This window comes from Phocoena phocoena, chromosome 19 (genome assembly GCF_963924675.1).
Source record: "Phocoena phocoena chromosome 19, mPhoPho1.1, whole genome shotgun sequence".
Lineage (NCBI taxonomy): Eukaryota > Metazoa > Chordata > Mammalia > Artiodactyla > Phocoenidae > Phocoena > Phocoena phocoena.
In genome coordinates, this window is record NC_089237.1 from 33,060,654 (window position 1) to 33,067,246 (window position 6,593).

General features: G+C 41.7%; 1 pseudogene; it reads left to right on the top strand.

Annotated features, from left to right (window-relative positions):
- Positions 1–2,396: 2,396 nt before the first annotated feature.
- LOC136139098 (growth hormone-inducible transmembrane protein pseudogene) lies at positions 2,397–4,760 on the top strand (annotated as a pseudogene).
- The last annotated feature ends 1,833 nt before the right edge of the window (positions 4,761–6,593 follow it).

Sequence of the window (6,593 nt, forward strand, 5' to 3'; positions counted from 1 at the left end):
ATGATATTACTTATAGATAGTACTTATATATTGTAGGGAATAAATGAGCTAGTGTATATAATGCATTCAGCATGGTGCTAGCTGTTAACTAGAATGACCACATTTATTATTTCCTTCTTCTGTTTTGACTGTTTTTCCAAATCAAAGAACATCAATAAATCTCTATTTTCGTTATGTTCAAAGTATCATATGGAGTAGATATTTTATCCCTGCCCTCAATGAATTAAAACTATTTTGAAGATGAGAAATAAAACTGGTGAAAAGTAAAGCCTTAAGAATATTTATACAGAATATTGAGCCAAAGATAGAAAAATTTCAATTAAAAAGTACGTGATTAATTCTCAAATTAGTTGTGGGTACAATGAAATTTTCAGAAGGGAGAGTTAATGTAAGATCTTATGGGGGAGGTAAGGTTTGGATTTGGTCTTCAAGAGTAGATTCTAGATAAGGATAATAGGTAAGAATGAGGACAGAAGGCACTATAGGAAACTAGAATGACCTAAGGAAAAAAAAAAAGGCAAAGACTAAGAAAGCAGGGACATGGGGGAGGGGGAGGGGAGCAAGGAAAAGTTGATAGACAAGATGATACAATTTTTCTAAATGTATGAGAATAATAAAAATAAAGCTGGAAATGTAGGTTTGTGCTACTAGAAGGCTAAGCTAAGAACTTGTCCTTGTAGGCCAGTGACTAGCAAATCTAAATGTGCAGGAAAAAGCCTTTTGCAGGCAGGGGAAGATATATAAAAGGAGGTGGAGGGCAGGAGTTAAAAGCACGGGCTCCAGAGACACTGCCTAATTCAAACCTTGGCTCTGCCGCTTAAAACATATGACCGGGCTTCCCTGGTGGCACAGTGGTTGAGAGTCCGCCTGCCGATGCAGGGGACACGGGTTCGTGCCCCGCTCCGGGAAGATCCCGCGTGCCGCGGAGCGTCTGGGCCCTTGAGCCATGGCGGCTGAGCCTGCGCGTCCGGAGCCTGTGCTCCGCAACGGGAGAGGCCACAGCGGTGAGAGGCCCACGTACCGCAAAAAATAAAATAAAATAAAAAAATATATGACCTTGGGCAACTTTGTCAACCTGTCTCTCAGTTTTCTCATCTGTAAAATGAGGTGATAAACTTTCACAGAGCTATTGTGAGTATTGGATGACTCCATGCACACATGGGAATCATTGGAAGAGGACCTGGCACATGGTAGGGCAGCATTGGTATCAATGGTGATGACAATGATAGTCGTGGTCTGCCCCTAAGGGGAGCCTTCATTATTCTAGGATTGAAGTCAACCTAGCTCTATACAATTGCTACTAGTAGGACACCTTTGTTTCTTAGTAATCATGAACTCTCTAGAACAACTGGACCTTTAGAAACCTTTAATGAGCTTGTGTTTCCATTTGGCTTCATATATACAAGTAGACCCAGGCATTTGTAAGTCCAACTCAAAATATCAGTTTTCCCTGAAGTTAGGTATATTCATTTGCTAGGGTTGCCATAACAATACCACAGACTGGGTGATTTAAACCACAGAATTTTTCTTCTCACAACTGGAGGCCAGACGTTCAAGACCAAGGGCTTGGCAGGTTTGGTTTCTCCTGAGGCCTCTCTCCTTGGCTTACAGATGGCCGCCTTCTTACTGAGTCCTCACATGGCCTTTCCCCTGTGTGCACATCCCTGGTGTCTCCCCGTGTGTCCAAATTTCCTCTTATAAACACAACAGCCATATTGGATGAGGACCCACCCTCATGACCTCATTTTAGTTTAATCACTTCTCTACGGGCCCTTTCTCCAAACACAGTCACATTCTGAAGTACTGGGGGTTGGGGTTTCATCATATGAATTTGGGGAGACACAGTCAATTCAACCCACAACACCCAGCTAGGATCTTTCTCCTCATTATATTTTCTCCAGTCCCCTGTCACGGAGGTCTCTTTTCATGACCATTATCTCGTAATAAAGAGTCTGAGATTTTACCAAGAAAGCCAAGAGGTGTACTTGTGGTGACCATCCCCAGATACATACTCAGTGCTTCCTGTGCCGTATTCTGGGCAGTGTGCCTGGATCCAGCCATGCACGGAACAACCTGCCTGCCCTGATGAAGCTGCATTCTAATAGAGGTGCCATAATCTAACAAAATACATTACAGCACTTGGAGTGAGTCAGATGTGAACAAGTGCCATGGAGAATACGAAAGAAGAATAAGGGAGAAAGGGAGCGCCCTGGGCAGGGGGATGACTGACTACCTTATAAGGAGTGGTCATGGGAAGCCCCTCTCCTAGGGTCACATTTTAGCAGTGACTTGAGGAAGTCAGGGAACAAGCCATGCGGATAACTGGAGGAGGAACATTTCAGGCCGACAGAACATCAAGTGCTAAGATCCTGAGCTGGGAGTGACTAGGAACATCAATGTGGCTGGAGCAGAACAGGTGAGGGAGGAAGTGTTTGGAAATGAGAGGAGAGGTAGGTCAGGTCCCCTGTGTGGTGCTTTGCTGTCATTGTAGGGATGTTGACTTTTGCTGGAGTGAAATGAGAAGTGACTAGAAGGTTTTTTTAAATTAATTTTTATTGGAGTATAGTTGCTTTACAGTGCTGTATTAGTTTCTACTGTACTGTAAAATACAGTAAAATACATATACATACATCCTCTCTTTTTTGGATTTCCTTCCCATTTAGGTCATCACAGTGCATTAAGTAGAGTTCCCTGTGCTATACAGTACGTTCTCATTAGTTATCTATTTCATACGTAGTATCAAGAGTGCATATATCTCTCTAGAAGGTTTTGAGCATGGTCTGATTTGTTTTTAAAGGCTCCACTCAGATTATTGTGTTGAGAATAGACTGGGTGAGGGAGTGGGGAAGGGTGAGTGAGTAGGTCAACTAGTTACAATTGTCAGTAACAGTAAAGTAGAAGCAGTGAAGTTAGTAAGAAAGGTTTAGATATTTGATGTTTTGAATGTAGAACCACCAGGAATTTCTGTTATTCCATCTGGTGCTTATAACTCCCTCTAGATTGCCTTTGGCATCCTGCCAATCAACACTATCAAGGTTTCAGTTGCATTGAGCTTTCTCTGTATCCTGGAGCTAAGTGTACAGCTTAAATCCATGCATAGACTCTCAAGTTCAATCTCCATATCAAAATAAATGAGCACTAACATTACATAAATCCTACATAGGAAACTGGATAAAGTAGGCATCTTTAACCATCTATATTCTGATCACAGGTTATAAAAAGTCCAAAGCCAAAAGGAATGCAGAATGCCTCCAGATGGTATCATATTCGGATAAAGAAATATAAAATGTCATCATGCATGTGAAACACTTCTAACCAGAAAAGGAAAAGACAGCAGAAGAGAGGAAGGCAGACCAGGAAAGTGATAAAATTTGCTAACCCTAAAAGTGGGTGACTGGCATGGTGCAACAGTTCTTGTCAATACTTTTGAAAGCAAGCTACAAAATTGTTCTCCAATTGCTGACGTTAAGAAGTTGTTTGTTGAGTTTTTCCTATTTAAGATGAAGACTTTAGCATAGTTCTACTCATCTTTTCCTTCCCTGATTTCTGTTCATATAGCCTAAGAGTTTAGCTCAACGCAATTTTTATTAAGTAAAAATTATCGAGTAAGAGGCAGGCGGAGGGCACGGGAAGTGTGCCTGGTTGCCTTTCGCCGCCCGGAACGCAAACTGCGCATTTCAGATCTGCTTGGTAAACCAGGTGCACCATCATACTGGCCACAAGACTCGTGTGTCTCTGGACACTACCTTCCAGAGTTTTCCTCCCAGCTTTCACCAAGGCCTCCCCTGTTGTGAAGAATTCCATCACGAAGAATCGATGGCTCTTCACACCCAGCAGGGAATATGCCACCAAGACAAGACTTGGGATCTGGCATGGGAAAACTGGCCAAGGACTCAAAAGAGGCAGCTTTGGAACCATCATTGGAAAAAATATTTAAAATTGATCAGATGAGATGTTTTATTGCTAGAGGGAATGCTGTCTGTTTTGGTGTTCTGTGCTACTGTGGCTTGGAAATGTCTAATGAGATTGGCACTATTGAAAAGGCTATAATTTGGCCTCCGTATGTGAAGGGTAGAATTAATTCCACCTATATGTACTTAGAAGGAAGTATTGGTTTAACAGCTTTGTCTGCCCTGGCAGTGAGCAGAACTCCTGCTCTCATGAACTGGGTGATGAGAGGCTCTTGGGTGACAACTGGTGCAACCTTTGATTGCACCAGTTGTCATGCAGCCATGATTGGAACTGGAATGCTGGTACAGTCGACATCATATGACAGGAGCCCAGGCCCAAAGCATCTTGCTTGGTTATTATTTTCCGATGTGATGGGTGCAGTGGTGGCTCCTCTGATGATGTTACAGGGGCCTCTTCTCATCAGAGGTGCATGGTACACAGCTGGCATTGTGGGAGGCCTCTCCACCGTGGCCATGTGTGTGCCCAGCGAGAAGTTTCTGAACATGGGAACACCAGTGAGCATGGGCCTGGGTCTCGTCTTTTTGTCCTCACTGGGATCTATGTTTCTTCCACCTACCACTGTGGCTGGTGCCACTCTGTACTCAGTGGCAATTTATGGTGGATTAATTCTTTTCAGCATGTTTCTTCTGTATGACACACAGAAAGTAATCAAGCATGCAGAAGAGTACCAGTGTATGGAGTTAAAATGTGATCCCATCAGTTCAATGCTGGGAGTCTACATGGATCCATTATACATATTTATGTGAGTTGCCAGTATTCTAGCAGCTGGAGGCAACAGAAAGAAGTGAAGTGACCAGCTTCTGACTTCCTTAATACGTCAGATATCTGGCTTGTTTAACAGGGGCAGATATTTGTTAAATGGTTTGTGCAAGCAGCTTTCATGGAAGTTTAGAAGATAAGAACTTGTCAGCATGTTTGAAGTGCTCCAATAACGTGATGTTTCAGGTCTGCCTTTTCTTCTGGAGAATAAATTCAGTAGTTCTATTCCAAATAGCACACACATTTTCAATTCTCATGTTTGAGTAATTCTAAAATGTTCTAATGAGTGTGAAAACCAAGGTTTGTGTTGCAGGAAGTTAAGTATTTTATCTATTTTTAAATTTATTTGGTTAAGTGAAACTTAGCAAACTTGTGTACCTCCTTTTTTTTTTTTTTTTTTGAAGGTGAACTATTAACAAGTAATGTCACAAGTGACATAGGGGTTTGGTAAAGGGACCAGAGAGAAGTAAAGGGTCACCTGAAGTCTTTCGTTGAATGCTGAGAACTTAGCACTTATGTAATTGTGGTGAGTCAGTGAGGGGGGTTGGACATTTGGAAACAAGTCATGGTTGTACATCTGCTGAACTTGGCAGAAGCACTGAGCAGAAAACAAAGACATAGGTGATTGTCAAGGCTGTCCTTACAGTACGTATGTGATCATGTTTGGCTTCCCATTGTTTGACACTGTTAGAAGAGTCCACAATGCCAATCATATGGAGAATTCCTGCTATATAGTATGTGTGCATGTGAGTCTTACTTTTGAATCGTCTAGAACAAAATATCCTTAAAATACTCAAAGCATGAAAACTGTTGCATTTTTAAGTATACAAACAATATATTCAGAATTGCTGAATATTTTTGTAAATTTATTGAAATGTTTAAAGGAAAACATGCTTGCCTTTCTCATCTCTTCAAGCTTTAAAGCCTGTTTGTGGTTTACACTTGAGATTATGAAAGCAGTTTTTCCCCTCAGATTTGGTTTCTTGCATTCCTTCTCAGAGGAATCACTAAAAAGTGGAAGGCAAAGTGAGGTTTTTTCATGAACTACATCAATCAAAAATATAATGGAGAAAATGCTTCATTAGAGTTTCCCCTAGCAGAATTTTCCTCCTCTCCTCCATAGACCCTTATTTAACTCTTTTGTGACATTTGTAAGTTTTTTGATACAGAAGAGTTATTTTTGGAAGTTCTTATGAATGAAATAAGTGTATGATTATTGAGATAGTTGGTGTTTTTTTTTTTTTCTTTTTTTCTTTTTTTTTTTTTTTCCGGTACGCGGGCCTCTCACTGTTGTGGCCTCTCCCGCCGCGGAGCACAGGCTCCGGACGCACAGGCTCAGCGGCCATGGCTCACGGGTCCAGCCGCTCCGCGGCATGTGGGATCTTCCCGGACCGGGGCACGAACCCGTGTCCCCTGCATCGGCAGGCGGACTCCCAACCACTGCGCCACCAGGGAAGCCCGATAGTTGGTGTTTTGACAAAGATGTATTACAGTAATCCAGAAATAATTATTCTTACCACCTCAAGTCACATAGAATGCTTATTTCTGACATAATAAAGGTCCCAGCCAGACAAAAAATAAAAAAGTAAAAATCATCACTATTACTAACTAGTACTATTTTAATTGAAAAATGACCATTCTGAAGATTCTGGTTCCACACCGGCTCTCTCAGATAAAAGCTGGTTTTTTTTTTTCCATACTCCATGTGGTAGGTTGAAAAATGACCTTCCAAGAAGAGATCCACATTCCGATTCCTGGAATGTTACCTTATATGGCAGTTTTTACAGATGCCATTAAATTCAAGATCTTGAGATGGGGAGATTATCCTGGATTATCTGGGTTGGTTCAAAATGCAATCAAAT